The following is a 17,777-nucleotide window of genomic DNA, read 5'->3' as shown; positions in this document are numbered from 1 at the left end:
GTGTCGGAGAAATACTGAATTCTTTTTTGGTGTACTCTACTGAACCCTGCTCACTTTCTAAGACAAATTTAAGAAAGTTTATCTGAATACTAAAATCATTGCATAAAATGATTGTTACAAATTACCTGAAAAGCAGAGAACATGACTTCTGGTTCTCACTACCATCTTCAGGATTGACTACACATGATGAATTAAACCCTAATGTAAATAGACTAGTTGATATTTTATTACTTCTGCATCTTAAATAATAAATGACAAATGCATGTAAAAGCATGTGAAATATAAAAAGCCTGATGTAACACATTAACATCAGAGAGCGACAGAAATTTAAATATGAATAGACTACAGATACAGATATGTAAAACAACCTTCATCTGTCTCTTCTTTCTTTCATCCCCACATTCTCTGACATTCCCTGTAACAATGGCAGCAGCCTGGTAATGTATGCAAAGTGAAGTAAGATGGACTGTGACCACTTCATTTTCATACATGAACTGCTCTTCTATGTGTCTGTTTTTCCTTTGTATTTTTTGAACATTTGAAAGAAAATCTGGTGGGTAGGCCTCATTTTGTATTGCAGCATGTGCTTACTCCAATCCAATTTCCTGCCAAATGCCCAAGGAGGTGCACTATATGGGGAACAAGGGCAGTGATGGAATCACAGAATTTTAAAGTAAAACGAGATGCAATGGTGAAGGACACTGTAGAAATTTTAATGAGATGCCTAATAAAAGCACAAAGAGCATTATGTGACTCAATAATCTTCACAGACTTTCTACTTATTAGCTAAATCAAGGAAATTAAAATGCATTTTCCAGCACCATCTGGCAGTATTTTTTCTTCAACAGAACAATGTGTATTGTTTTGTTTCATTGCTAATTCTCTGGTTCAGGTTTATAAGTAACAAATAAAATAAGAATGGGAGTGTTTTTGAAATGTTATTGATGCCTTTCACCACGCCGTGCATAAAACATCTTTAAAAACACAACCAAGGACACATCCACCCTAACACCACACCTTCATTCACTTCTGGAAAAAATAAAGGACTACTGGAAGCGGAAGGCAGAAATGTGTTCTGTTTATGTCTTCTCAGAATTTATTTTAAAATTAAACTCCAAAATGTTCTGTTCACCTTTTTTGGGCTTTGTGAGTGTATCTTGAGTTGTAAGATCCCTGATATGTTTGGTCTTTTTTGACCACAGCTGTCTTCTTTTTCAGTAACATGCTCTTTCCAAACTTAAGGAAACGGTTCTCCACAATCCCTGCTGCATATATGATGCTAATTGATTTTGAAACTGCAGAGCAGCACGCTTGAGTAAACAGATTGATGCTGATCATCTATATCACAGGCATGTGGCTTTCTACTACTACTGATCAGAAGAGGAATACAATTAAATAGTCTCAGCCCAGGAATGCGCTGCTCCTAATGATCAATAATCATCTTGATAATGATCACATCCAATTGAAATTTTGTATACAATATAATCTGATGTGTGTTTGTGTTTCAAAGCTTTATTTTCAGTAATCATGTTTCATAGCTCGATGCCCATAGCATACTAAGATATTAATATTTCCCATTATACAAATGCAAAGCTTTTTTAAATCAAAATAGCTTTTATTATACTTTATATATACTTTGCTTTCCTTCTTTTTTGGAGTTACATTTGTCTAAGCATACTGCCTCTGCCAACAGCAAGTGGAATCTGTCATTTCTGTTCCCCTAGCCCTAGGAGTTTTCATTATCTTGTCTTTGAGAGGAAACAAGTCAAACAATGAGCAAAATTGGCAGAAGAAAGGGGAATGTAAACAAAAACTTAACAGTACAGAGATGAAATGCATTTTGTTTTATTTGTGGCAAGTTTTCCTATGAATACATCACCTTATCAGAGTTAAGGAAATTATCTATTGCATTTATTTATGACTACCAGTAGGTGTTGCCGTAACTCTGCATGTGCATTATTTTGGAAGAGTTTGGGTTAATGGGGGTTGGGGTGATGGGTTAGGACTGGGGAGGGTAGCCATGTGAAATGGACAATAACGACAATCAGATTAGTCTTCCCATGAAGCTGTTGTTTCCCATATTTTCCATTTGTCTGTTCCCATGAGTCCAGTCCAATGAGTGATGTGAAGCTGCTCAGAATACTCAGTTTTCAATTACACCCACTGTCATTACAGTTATCAACCAACATGAACAGATTACTGTATATGCTACCCATTCTTTTCCAGTTAGAATTTGAAATGCAAACCAAGTGAGTTACTTAAAATCTTAACAATATAAAAAATAAAGTTATTTCATATTTAATATATCACAGAGATGACTATTTGCATATCTTAAACACACTCACAGCAAAAACATGTGCTTAAACTTGTACTCTATGCATTGCTTTGATTTTCCTGCTACAGCTTAGCACCTGGCAGATAAATAAGCATACAGCTATGGGCAAGATTATCATCTGTTGACTTTTATGACCACTTGGGCCTTAAAGTGACTGTGTTGGTAATGATGATAAGGTTTGTAAGTAGAATTTGTGATAGATTTCCTAAAAAACAAGTGTGTTCAGAATTGTTTTTAAATAATTATTGGAATGGGTTACTTTACAGCTTACATGCTTTTGGAAAGTACAGCAACCGAGGAGTACTACTGTTAACAGTTGTTAACAGTCTTTTGTTATCTGAAGGTTAAGGGCATGTTCTGTGTATGAACAATGTGCACAATATGCATTTTACAGTCCTACATTGGGAAAAAAAAGAAAAGAAAAGGATCAAACCATATACTAGCTTCATTTGCTTTATTCTTATTTAAACCCCTACTCACTGTAGATATCAACCTGATATGTCTGCATAGACAAAATACTTTCTGTACTATTTTACACACTAAGAAGGATTCTGTAGTAATGTTATACTTAGTGCAGAGACGGCATTAGTGAATCATTAGGGTCATGGTACTCAAATCTGAGATCATTAGCTGGACGGTTTGCCTGCAGTGCTCCACTGTGAAGTATACAAGAGGTGCAAGTCTCCCTTTACATTATTGAATAAGCTATATGTTTACATACTTATCCAGATAATAGTGCATAATAAAACAAACAAAAAATAGCAAAATCATTTATGCATTAATTTAAAATATATATAAATACACTTAACTTCAGAATGTATATGAGTGAGAATGTATACTTAGTAGTTGTCAAATGCAAAAAAGAGAACAGGTACATAACAGTATTCTGTTTTTGTATGTTTTTTTTTTACTGAAATAATCATGATTATCTTCAAATGGCTTTGTCATCCACTTAGACAATATCACTACAACTGACCATAAATTTGATTAAGCATCAATGAATCCATATAATGTAGCAGCAATTAAAAAACCATTATCGAGCTGCTATTTGTTTTACAGATTACGTATTAGAAATGGTTACGTGAACGCAACAGATTAATGGCTGTATTTTCACCTTTCAAGGTGTTTGAGCTAAGACACCTCAAGTGATGATTTGGCTTCTATTTACTTTATTAGACCATATAGTATGTTACTGGCAGTTTGACAGAATTTTGTCAAAATTAAACATTGTTCCATTTGTGACAAAAATAATATATATTTAAATTTATCAGGTTTTAATTTCTCCGTTAGCCACAGCGTAAGAGTTAAGGATCATAGTTAAGCTTTTTCACCTCCACTGCCCTCTCCTCCCCAGTGCCTGGAGTGTGTTGTCCTTGCCAAGATCTGTAACATTATCACAACAGGATGTGGGCTGGGATAACACTGAGAGTGCTTCCTCTGCAGTGCCAGTCACCTGGGAGATTCTTCAATTATCATTGCATTTTAATGTATCTTTTCAGTCTGAGCTCTGCTAGAACTCAAAACAACCAAAGAAGGGAGGTGATATTGGGCATTAGACCTGTGGGAAAATAAAGAATTGATTCCGATTGCCTTTAAAGTAGTTTTGTATTATTAATATTTAAGGAGTTGTACTCTTGTCTAACCCACCAAAATATTATAAACTGCACTTGAGTCCAATCAAAATAATTAGGAAAACACCAAATACAAGCTGACCAGATTCAGCATCAGCTAGGTATAAGAGGTATATCCCAAGGTATATCATCCCACACTGGCCATGTGGGAGTGTACATTGTTAGCAAATTAAACTTTATATTGCTTTTATGATGTCTGTCCACAATCAAAATGTACTCCTATCGCTAGAAAATCTCACATTGAAATCAGATTTTCATTTGTTGCCCTTGGACATGGGAATAGTAATAACAATAATAGGTTTACTTGGGATATGTTCACCTTGAGAATTCTTTGGAAGAAAGCCTTTAAAAACCTTTTCCTGCTTGATGCTACTGTGAAGTCCCATCTTGATTGACTGTTAGTATTCTGTTAGTTTTTAATACTTGTGTTGATTCATTTCAGTGTTACATGTTTTGATTAATTTTCAGTCTGTTGTGCAGACCTATCTTCACTGACTTGATGTTGTTTCTTGTATAAAATGTTTATAGGCACACAGGAGTGATTAACATCATGTAGTCAAATTAATTTCAGGTGTGGCAGAAATCAAAATGGATTATGAATGCGTACATTGCAAAAATAATTTAATATTTAGGCTAGGTTATATAGCCTTAGTACCATATGTGACCCATTGTATGTGGATGTAGGAGACGCAGATCGTCCCACTGCCTCTGTTCACTAGAACAATTAATCCACAGAGCAGCAGAATGAGGCGCAACGGACACTGCGCCATCTTGGATTTCATATTTATCTGCCATTTAATGTGAATTTAACCACGTTCACGTTCGGTGTCTGCTCTTGATATCACGTTTTTGTGGTGGCTGACTGGCTTGCTCTTTTTTATGTTAAACTGGGGGTTGTTGGTTGAAAAGACCCAAGCGACGCAAAAGCTAACTTGGGGAGCAAAAAAAAAAAAAAGTGAAGGTAACCAACAACGAGCGAAGTTCACCTGTTGCTAGCCATAGGTGGATAACGTTAATACCGTTAGCAGTTAGGTTAACTTACTACAGCGGAGCTGGCGCCAATAGAAACGCTGAAAATATGACAAAGTGTTTTTATAGTTTGAAGCAACCTGGTGTTTTTTGTCCGACAGCAGGACTGTGCGGATGCTAAAGACGTGTAAAATACACCCAAGACAGGGATCAGGGACGCTAATGATACCACAAGTCCCAGTTCACAGTGGTGCGGATGAGTTTTGGCGAGACAAAGGACACAGCAGAGAAACTGGAGAAGTTTGTTTAAACAATCCTGGACTTTTTGTGACCTTCTGTCCCCACAGCGAAAGGTAAGTCCGAGTTTTACATTTAACCGTTGTGCACAGTATTGCTGGCAAGGTTAATGATTCCAGCTGTCACCACACGGTGAGTTGGGCTAGTTAACTGAAATAAGAATCTAAAACAAGTTAACAGGCTAAACAGCCTATCCTGGAAACCCGATGTGAACAAAACAAAGACTAACTGTGGCATCTACGCAAGTCACCTACAAACATAATCTTCTTAAGAAGTCTGAATCTGCATCCTTAGGGAAATAAAAATTTCTCCTATTCTCTAAAAAGTAACAAATGGATGGTTGTTCACCCTCTTCCAAATAAAACCCAACAACAAATATATCTACTCAAATTTTCAAGCAGGGAATACTATTTGGTTCTCATGTATTTATGAAGAACTTTAACAAAAGGTTAATCTACCTTGTATAATAAGTTGTTGGCTTTCTTAAAACGTGGAGATTACAGGGTAAACTGTAATGGGTGAAATAAAAGGGAACACTTGATTTATTAATCAGTATGTAATCAGGAAGCAATAAAAATAATAATTTCAGGAAACATTCAACAACCAGTTGAAAACTGTCATCATGCACATAAATATGTCAGTCTGCTCTCTGGGGAAGAATAATTGTTCAATCAATTACGTTGTTTGGAAATCACAAATTCGCACTTAAATTATTTATTTAGTGGTGCTGAATGTAGCAAAATGTCCAAGCCCAAGGCCTCCTAAGGTTGGCATATGATTGCTGAAATTAAGTGTGTGCGGTGTTTAGACATTTTTTATTTTATTTTTTTTAGTCTTCAGACACAGTGGTTGCCAGTCATTCTCACCAAATAAAATACATTTTTTTTTTTATATTTATGATCGTTATTGGCAACCGCTAACGTCACAACTGAGTAAGACCTACAGTGCTCCTGCTGAGTGTATGACAGCAGCTATAAGCGCTCTATAAGTGCAGACCGTCCAAAATGGTCAAAGAGGCAGGGGAGACCATACATGAATCTAACTAAAAACATGATTTTGAGAAAAAAAACAACAACACAAACAAACCAAACAACACCCATCACGGTGGAAGCCAGGGGTGAAATGATTACTGTGTGACAGCCACCCTGCCAGGCCAAGCGAACTGAATCCAGATGATGACTGACTCTGCCCACCAGGCTCCTACCTAATACATCCCTCATAAAACTGTGGTTCTACCAAAAAACAAAGATTTTAAAACAACAACGCTGAGTTCACTGTACCTTTAAAGACGCCTCAATAACATTTAAAAACTCTGGATTATTATTATATTGTTTATGATTCTATGACATTTACACTAAACATTCATGAGGATCATGAAATTCACCTACTAAGTCAGAGAAGTAATGGTAAGAATAGGAGTGGTCATAAAATAATGCAAGGATTTGCTTGTGAGCGAACATGTGTGGAATGATAACCAAGGTGCTGCTCTTGTTCTTGGAGTTGATGCAAATTCAATATGATAATGATGGACCTGAGAAGAAAAGCATAGGAGGCATTAAGATGCGTCAGCACCTTTGTCTCTTTCCTACAGAGGGGGAGGTAGAGTTTAGTTAGGGTAAATGTTGATTTATTTTTTGTCCCAGCTACATAATTTGATATTTTAGATAGAAACATTTTTAAATGTCAGTTACATCTTAGATGGAAAGTCAAGCAGTATGTAAAATCCAGTTGGTTGTTAGCAACTTTGTTTGACATACTGTACATGTTTGTACGAACTGTATTTTACAATGACCCATTCAGGTGACCACTGAGGCTTGTAGGTCTAAAATACTCACAAAAGACAGGTGGAGCAATGGTAAACAAAAACAAAGTATCATTTCACCAATGGTATATTTTAGTTAGCAACTTTGCCTTTGAAGCATCATGATAAATATTGATTCTTCTATTTCATATCAATCATATTTCTTTTTATTTGAGAGCATACTGTGTAGCTTATTATTCAGATTTTGTAATGCTTTCTCTCAAAACCCTTCCCTTACACCTAAATAGTCTGTGCTCCACTCAGATTTACTTTGCTCAGACTCAAAAATTCTGTGTGCTCTCAGATTTCTTGTGGTCCACCTCAAACCCTCCTCCTTCCTCTAGGGGGCTGCTTGATGCTTGCAAACTTTTGCTCTTGGATCTCAGTGCTCGCACTTGGGTTTTTGGGCAAATTAACTGAGACTGTATGGGGGCGGCTGTAGCTCAGTTGGTAAAGGCAGTTGTCCACTGACTGGGGCCTAACAAATAAGGTTTTGCAATACCTGAACCTTATCAATACCACTGAAAATCCACAATTCTCTAAACCAATTTCTATACCATGGGAAAAAATAACTTTATTAACACAGTCCTCCTTTTAAAATGACCACTTTAGTAGATACACCTACAGCTAAATCTTAGTCAGTTTAACCCAACAGTCCTACAATAAATCCTAACTTCATAAAGGTGATAATGTTTGGTTTTAGAGGAGTAAAGTAAAAAAACAAATAGCTCAATAAACTTAAACTCTTTTCTATTGAGTACAACTGCAACTGCATCATACACTACAGCCTCCAGCATGATCATACAGGTGAATCAGCAAGTATGAAACTACTTAAAAAGATTAGTATTTTAACCTTTTATTAGAGTTGATAAGTTCAGTTATGTGATTTATTTATTTTTTGATGACATAATCCATAAAATGAAGTGTATCAAATAAAACTAATAAACTTTCAAGTTGGTGCAAAGTGCAGCTTGAACTCAACATAAACACTTGAACTTGTCATAAACACAGTGTACATGGCATCGTTGTATGAAAATTTCCCCACAAGAATCCCATTTATTGATATTGTTATAAAGGCTCTCAAGTGCTCCCTTGCATCTTGTTCCCAAAGTCTGTTTTCACCTACCGAACGTGAAGATGTTTGGTAAATTCTTTAAAACTTTGTTTTAAATTTAGAAGGTTAACAAATTGAAACTTAGGCTACTATGGGTGGCCTGATAAAACCATAGGCTATGTTTGGGATTCTTTAACGAATCTGGGTCCCAGCCAGATGTTCTGTGTTTGCTTCTATCTGCTGCAGCATGCCTTTGACCCATACCCTGTGCACCTGCTTCACCGATGCTTCTGCTACCACCCCAACGACCCACCCACTCTCTGACCGCTCTACCTACACTACTCTTACATCTCCTCTCTTTCTCATCTCACGGTGGCCCCTAGGGACAAAAAGAAAACATGCTACTCATCATCATTTGCCTATTTTGGCTAAGTGTTCCTTGGCTTACTCTGCTAAGATGGTGCTATGCTCATGTTAATTAATAGCAGTCAAATAACTAACTAACGTGTGTTGCATTAAGAGAAATCTCCCATGAACTCAAATTTCATTAGAACATAGATTAGCTTTGTGATGACCACTTTGTGGTCATCTGTCTTAAACTAATATAACAACAATGATTGACTCATTGTAATGTGTAACACGTTGAAAAAAAGAGACAAATACAGTGGTATTGTCACTGTGCCAAGGAGAACACAACACAAACTTACTGTAACCTGGAAAAGCCTGGGTGGATTGGTATGTTTAGGATTCTATAAACCTCAATGTATATATTAAGTCCATTAAAAGCTGTTTTTACAGGTCACTCTCATTCATGTTTTCATATATATCCAGGTTTGTTTGATTTTTCTTACCAGAGCATTCAGATGCACATAAGAGTGAAGCATGAAAGAGACTCCTAAACACAAATTATAATTTCCAAATAAGTGCATAATGGACGGTATGAATGTTTTTAAGAAGGCCTGTTGTGTGGGCAGGGCAAGGGCTTCAGTAGCATGTGGCTTGCCATGTCTGTACTATTTTAGGGGAAACACTGCAGCTATTCATTGTAATGTTTAATTATACACAGTTGTTTTATTAGTTTATTTAATGCATTCAGTTGGCAGTACAATTGAGAATGAATTATACTTTTATACCAACAAGTGCTTATAAAGTTAAACTGCTGAACAGAATTAACTGAATACGATCATCTTCAAGAAGAAGAATTTACTACAAGACAGGTTTAGACTGTATTACTAGCCATGTTTCTGCCAACTACTGTAACAAAGTGCCAGCTGCGTGTAGTTCCTAACAGATACATGAATCAAAACATATTTTAACTTACGGGCACCCATAGGTGTAGTGTAGTCTGTTGCATAAACAAGACATCAGTGACAATATAATAGTTGGAGTAGTTTGATTAAACTCCTAAAATACAAGCAGTTCTTTCAGGCTGGCTGTCACTGTCTGCATCCAGACTGCGTAATATCAGTCTTCCTCTACAGCTGGAGTGGCTGTAATCTGTAGTTTCCTTCTGATACTATAACAAACAGGGACACAACACAATTGACTGATGTGACAGATTTCATGTATGCCATACTGGGATCATGCACTGCTTGGATACAGCAATGTTATGTATATTTCCCTAATTATATTAACACTGTTAATTTCAACACTGCCTTCATACAAACAGGACTTGGCTCATCCAGAGACAGTATCCACATAAGTAGATACAGATTCTAGGATCATAATTTTTGGTATTACTGTTTGTATTACAGTAGGTTCTCACCTATGTGTACAACAAACGAGAGGGAATATACACTCACTGTCCCATTAATTAGGTAAACCCGTACAATCTTCTGTAGCGCATTTCACTAAGAGGTGTTTACAATCTTTTGCCCACCCTTTGTAAAATGAATGAGGGGGGGGCCATGCCCACTATGACCTTTCTGGAAGTTTTAGCTTAAAAACGGAGAAATTCTAACTGTGTAAATGTAGAATTCATGTTAGAGCTGCTGTATTGGATTGCATTAAATGGTACAGGCTTACCTAATGAAGTAGTCATTGAGTGCAAATTACAAAGCAGTGTTTGTAATTCAAACAGTTGAGTTAAACAAACATACCTGTCACATAGCATAAAAAAATATAGATCTAAAACACAAACACTGGGCAGATGTGCCATGTGAGTCACACATTTAAAAACTTTGCTTCAAATATGCGTTACATGTAACCTAAAACTGACACATACACACAGCAATCTCAGCTGTGTTTTGATTATCAATGCTACACCTGTGGCAGGCTGAAAAATAAAAAATTCTTCAGAGTTATTACAAAGCGATACTTATAAAACTTGTGTATAGAAAGTCTTTGGCACATGTAACAGTGTTGCCTATTTGTCCACCAATGTGCAGAGAACACCCACACCAACAAAATGTTTTATTTGTCATCAATTTAAATAATGGAATAAATGGGACTAATGTTTCGACACACTTGTTTTTATCAGTCATACAGAACAAAGGCAAGAGGCTGTACCTAATGATTTATTTTTTTTGTTGATTAACCTATCGATTATTTTCCCATTAAGCTCTTGTTTTTTTTCTATTTATATAATTTAATAACATAACATTCATTTGCTTAAAATAAAAATTTAAATTCATAAATCATTTATATTTTAATATAATAATTCAAAGTATGCACTGCAGGGCATTATTCCTTCCCTCAAAAATAGACCAGAGTCTCTGTGTCCACCAGAACTTGTGGCGCATTAGGTTGAACAGTGCATTAAGTGCAGTACATATAGCTTTTGTGACTTCCGGCTTTAGGTGGATGTAAGGTAACATGTTTGTAGCAGTTCTTAACAAGCTTGCTGTGATTAACACATGGCGGTGGATGGGGAACTGCAGGTAAACCTGAAATTATCAGGTTTATGCTCATTTCTGATCATTTTGTTTTTTAATAGCTTACTTTTATAAATTGTATTGTAGTCTCAATGATTAATTTACGGAGCGTTTTTACCTGAAGGAGCACTGATGTCTGGTCGAGTTAAGGAGTAACTTTGACTTTACCTGAACTGTCTTCTCCCTCTCTGCTGCAGATAGGGACACTTGGCTGAGAAACCGAAAACCTGATTTGTCTTATTTGACTCAAACTGTTCTGCACTTATATAAACATTATCTAAATCTTACTCAGAAAGTCCAATTTTATTTGTAAAATATTTGTGTTTTATCTTCTCACTGGATGGAGGATTGTTTTAGTTATAGGCAGGTTAATAGATTTAGCCTTAAGTGAACATAGTTTACTAAATGTTGATTATACCATTGATCAGTTTTTAAATGGTCCCAACAGGTTGAACATAGGGCAAGCAACAGACTGTACACAGAATATTGATAACCAAATAGTACACATGCCACCTTCATTTTTTGTTTCTCCAGAATAATGGCTCAAAATTGTCTTTGCCATGTGATTAGACCACACTTCCCATATACATACAAAATAATTTACATCTGTTTGAATCTGTAGCATGTGGATGGTTATTTAGATGTGGCACATTTTGGGGAGGGATGCTCACTGTTCTGTTAATTATGCCCAAAATACAGTTACTTACTGTGAGATATAGAACTGTTGGTATTTTACTCTTTGCCACCGTCACCTCAACATCCATTATTTTCCCAGATGTCAGATATCACACAACTTAAAAGAGGATTTATGGATTAGCTGCATTCTGTCAAAATACATTTGATTTCATGAGTTTGTGTGGGAGGATCATTATCTGCTCGTAGACAGACTGTCATGGCACAGGCAGTGCTGTTAAAATAATTTGTTGTTGATCTAGGGGATTTAATTACCACCCCATGGTTGTACCAGCTACTAACAGGACATCCTTGCAATTAATTCTTTAGGCCATCATTCTTAAAGGATAAATGACAACCTGTGACCATGATACAGAAACAGAATTTAGATTAACTGCAGTTTCTCATAAAGCAAAAAATATATTTTATGACTAAGTGAACATGCATCTGCTGTTTTGTCACAAAAAGGAGTCAGCAAAGAACACTGTAAAACAAAATGAGCCGTATTTCAAACCAACAATTAAGTGTCCTACATGGCTTGTTGCTGGCTTAAGTGCAGAGGAGGGTTTGTTTTTATCTCACCTAGCATGAGTGGGCAGCTGCTCAGAGCTCACTGAAAAATACCAATAAAAAAACCAAAACAAGCAGTTCGGGAGTACAAGAAGGTTACAAGAGACCATACTAACCCCCTGTGCATAAATGCTTTGAGGTAATGTGTGTAACAAACTGAAATTTCACATTTTAAGGTTACATTTTTAGCTGCAATGGCTTTAGTATGAGTTATCTTATGCTGTCACTTCTCCATCTATACATTTCTTTCTCACTGTATTACAACAAATATGCATCAGGGTGGAATCATTATAAATTGGAAAATGTCTGTTACTGGCTACACCAAGAACTCAGGCCCATATTTCATTATACCAGTGATACCTATGAGCTTGCACAGTAAATCCAGTATGAGGTAAAAATAAATCCTCACCAAAGTAACGGAAATTGTACAGTGCAACCAGAATGCTGAATGTGTACTTAAAAGTAAAAATGGTGCATCATTTAACTTACCACTTCCATTATGCAAAGAAGACAAGGCTGCTGCTTCACAAGCATTATATCCCTAGGTGAGGAATGGACAGTTTTTTTGCATATGTTCAGAAATGTGTTTGGGGGGGGGGCATTTACAGAAAGATGGAGAGTGATTTGAGTGGGGAGCTAACGTGGGGTATTGTCATCATAATGCCTGTTGGGTATGATTCTAAGAGGATGTATCAGTGTGTGGTTCATAAGTGCTCTTCTTTTGGGTTTTTGTGACAAAGAAAGAAACAGTTTTTGTTTTGTTTTTTTGAAGAAAATATCATTCATATTCTTCTTTTAGTCCCACATTTCTGATGAGGACAATTCAAACAATCAGCTGATTAGCATGTATTGAAAAAGGCACGCCTTGATTAACAATCTTCAGAAGAACATTTCTCTGCAATGCTGCCCATACTGTCTGGATCATAGTAGCCTTTGACAGCACCTCTCCACATTATAAGTTTCAGAGGATGTTACTTAGAAAGACGTTAAAATGCATTTACCTTATCACTTGCTCTTGCTAACTTGATGAAGTAGCTATGTTTTAAGGCTTCAGAGAGTTTTTTAAAAATGTGGTAATCTACAATGGTTTTAGTGATTATTAAAATTTTAAACAGTAATTCAAATATTACTATGGTTTACTGGGATACTTGTTTCCCAGTTAGCTAAAGCTAACTGGCAAGGTTTGTTGGTTTGTATTTTAGGTTAAAGAAAAAGGCATGTTTAACTGAATATGCACTACTGTTTACATCAGAATGTAGGCCCTAAAAGTGTCTACAGAGCAGGTACCATGGCAGGGGACAGTCGGGTACAAGCCGATATTGTGAATAACATACACTAAAACATTATATAAGTCAAAAATGAATGACAATTAATACATTTATGAATGTTGAATGCCTAAATTTATGATGCGATCGCGAGATGTCAGTGATAATACTACAGTAACAACATAGCTGCAACTTTCTAGAAAAAAAAAAGTGTCTGTACAGTATGTTAACTCTGAGACAAAGAACTACTACCTATGAACAAACATAAATTGTAAGCCAGTGTGAGAATGCTTTAAGCACTATGCAATAACCTCTGAATGATAACAAGTCAATCAGGAATTCAGCTTGCAGCACCATCCCATAGCTTCAAAGTCTTCAAAACTTTAAAAACAGCTTACACTGGTATGGAAGTTTAAAGATCTTGGTTGTCCTAAATTCACATTCATGAGGAACAGCATAAGTATGGCACCCATGAAACGTGTTAAAGGGCAACAATTAGTATTTACGTGAATAAAAAATGTGTCTCACAGATTTTAAATTAAATACTGTAAATATTTTGACCTTCTACACCATAGTATCTGTGTTGGAGTTCAGGTAAACAGGAGGTATGAAATGTTATTTTCTTGTATGTGTCTTAATTATACATAGATCATTATTAACGTTACAACAAAAATATATATTTCAATTTGCTCTATAAGACACGTGCTAATTTTATGTTCTTATTTCGCGCACGTTTTCTACACAAACCCAGGTATACTAAATTGCCTGTTAATTTATATGTTGATAATGTATTACATATAAAAATGTATATAAGTAATGTATATAAAAAATGTCTGAAAAGTATGTGTTTTTAAAATGAAATAGGGCAGGGAGAAAATCTTAATCGTATTGATTTGCAAAACATAAAAAACAAGCTTACTTTTTTAGTTTGATTACATTTGCTGAATATTAACTAGTTTGAATACTTTTTTGAGGTTCTAATACCAAATGCAACAGATGGCTATATGCTTATTCAGGTAATTCTGGCCCCCTTGCAATACATAATAGGTTATGTATGGTTACAAAAGCAAAAGTTTTAGAGTAAGAAGTTGAGTGGTACAGGTAGACTAGTAGTAGTTATGACTCTCATGGTTCTTTTTCACCATAAAACATCAGAATTCAGAGAAATGGGCAACGAGATCACAGTAGAAGCAAAGAACTATTATAAAGCCATTTACCAGAGTGCCTTGCACAGTAGCGGGGTAATAAACAGGGCTCAGCTGAAGAGCTCGCTCTCCGAGGAGCACGATATTTGCTACTTGCATTGAGACAAATGGAAAAACAATGGATTACCTAAGTTTAAGATGGGACAGGCTTCATCTTAATATATGATGTAAAGTGGGAAAGGGGTCTCTATCTCCTACTAGTCCTCACTAAAGCTCAGATTAAACTGTTCCCAGGTCTTTTTACGATAACTTACAATGTCTCCATGGTTAAAGGATGTCTATGCTTAGACGGCAAAAAATACTAGTATAGGAAAACATTTAATAATACAGTTAGTAATTTAATAGTAATTCAATAAATTTGGCATAGTCATTGTGCATGCGCCATAGTCACGTGTGTTATGTCAAGCAAGACAAATTAACTCTAACACAACATGCTAAAATGTTTTTGCTGGCTTTATACAAAAGAAAAACTCACATGGTTCCCATTATCCATGACTAATCTTCAAGAGAAGCCAGCCTGCACTTATACTTTTTGGACCACAAATTTCAGGAGCATTTCAGACTGACCTTTGTATTATTTCCCCAATCCCTTGTTCTATGTGGATATTCAAATAAATGCACCCATCTCTTATTTCTTAGCATCTAATGCTAGCAGCTAATGCTAGGAGACTGTAAACAAAACGGCAATTGCTTTCATGGATTAGAGAGTGAGTTGAGAGGACACATATCTATATGGGATACCCAGTATATTTTTTGGATGTCAGGGACCTGCTAATAATTTTAGGCTGAATCCTGTAGGAACTGCCTAATGGAGCCAGACAGGCAGCATAATGCACACTCAAGGCACTCATAGCTGTGAAAGTGTTACAGCAACAATAATCTACTGAACAAGGATTCATTATTTTATTTTTATGGAAATATAGTTCCCAAGCCAAGTTTTACTAAACACTGTATTCTACAAGAAAAAAAACCATTGATTTGAGAATCAATGTACCTTAAATAATCAAGAGAACAGTTTTTTTTCTTCTGCTCATTTGCTACAAAATAAAACTCTCATTTTTGATACTTTGGCAGTGAAGTGTTCATTCAACACTTCTGTGCTTTGTAGTGTGGAATTTCTTGACCTTAGCGTTTCAGGTTTCCATTCAGACTAGGTCTTCATGAAATAATTTGAGCATTCTCATCACATTGTGTGCATGCGCAAGTAGGCTCTGTTAGGTAAGGCAGACTAACTTTATCACTTGGATCTGTACTCCTATTCTATCTTGTCAACATATTACAGGAGTGTTCTTGTTGGAATATTACATTGGTATTTCAGGACCTTTGTATTCTCACAAATATTAATTTACCACCCAATTGTATTACATGGGAATAAGAATAAATGCATAATTTTTAAGCAAATGCAGCATTTTCAAAGTGCCCCACCTACTTGCAAAGTACTTTCATGTACTTTCATAGCAAAGAAGCACAAATTGTAATACGCATGCTTATCTGGATATAATCCCTCTGATTTATACACTAAAATTCAAATACAACTTACTAATGTCTGTTTACACATACCATTATATGAAAAAATAGCATCTCCAGTCCACAACTAAAGCACAACCTGTTTTGAATATTATCGTGAGTCAGGAGAGATAGTTGGGTTATGCATGCACCCGCACACTAAAGACAAGCATAGGGAAATTAAAAGTGACCTAGACAACTGTCCACCCATACCATTTACTTTAAATCGGTTATGTAAAAACAAAACAAAAATCTAACTTTGTTTCTACAGCATTGACACTTTGCAGTTTCCAGCTAGTTTCAGATTGTCAGCCAATCTTTGAATCACTGATATAGCCCCAGTCCCCAGTAACTTCATGGTTTTCTTCAGCTCAGCGAGGCTGTTTTACGTCCCTGCAGCACCAATTTAAACAGTGGCACTTGGATTTGTTGTTTTGGTTTTGCATGCAACTGGTGGTAGGCTAATGTTGGTGTTTAAAGCTCATAGTTCTCAGCTGAGGCCACAGTCTGCTTTTAAAAAATTCAAATATCAATGTCTTATTATGTCCTTTATTCTTAAGCTGAGTATTCTACATAAGTATATGGGCAGCGGTTTAGTTGCTACTTGCAAGCACGCACAAGAAGTGCACAAGACGTCATTGACATTTTGACATTGTCAATTGGCACTGCAGGCAGCAGTCACTGGGAGTGGGCGATGGCGATCAATATCTTTTGGCTTGATTATTTTGAGTGTTGAGAAAACACAGATTCGATTCAGGCTTTTATTCATACAAAGATATCAAATTCCAAGGGTTACCCAGGCCATGGCCTCTTTGGTGCCTCTGTTTCTATGTTTTTTGTCCAGCCTGTGAGTCTGACTATCAGTTGATACACTGTCAGACTTTTAAAACAGTGGTGTTTTTATATTTCAGAATAAATGAAGAGAGGAGGAGGCAGAAAAAGGGGGATAGCAGAATGCAACAGCAATATGGACGGAATTTTCATGTGGTTGCTTAAAAAAAAAAAATCACCCAAATTCTTCTAGAATGATTAGATTTTCCCAAACATAGCGGTTTTAGTCATCTGGTGAATTGTTGTTTTGTTTTTCATATGGGAATATGCACATGAAAAAAATATATTGCACTGTAATTTTTTTCCAATATAATGCAGCCTTAAATCAGACCTTAGTCCTGATGTATTTCAGAGACCACTAATGTTTTGTATGAAATGAAAACCAACTTATCAGCCCTTTAGATGTAGCTACTGTATATTCTGCAGTTCCTCTAGTTACAGAGTTCAACCTGGTGGCATCTTAAACCAAGTAAACATTGCAGGTTTGGGCATTCAGTCTCATAGAAAGGCATTGTTAGATGTGTAGCATTGATTCAAGGGTGTTTCATATTACATCTGTGGTGCTGGGACATGGGCTTCTTTTTATTTGGGCGTGAATGTTTATGTGTGCCTTCACTCATATACTCAAAGTATTAAAATATTTACTTGTTAAATACAAATCTACTGTTTAGAGTTAAAAATCAGTACATGAAAAAAAATACAGTAGGAAACTTCGAACAGGGTGATTGCGAGGAGGTAAAGTTACACTGGGCCACAGTCATGCAATTA

The sequence above is a fragment of the Channa argus genome, chromosome 2, assembly GCF_033026475.1.
Source record: "Channa argus isolate prfri chromosome 2, Channa argus male v1.0, whole genome shotgun sequence".
Taxonomy (NCBI): Eukaryota; Metazoa; Chordata; class Actinopteri; order Anabantiformes; family Channidae; genus Channa; species Channa argus.
The sequence above is the reverse complement of the archived record's forward strand: the minus strand, read 5'-3'. Positions refer to the sequence as shown.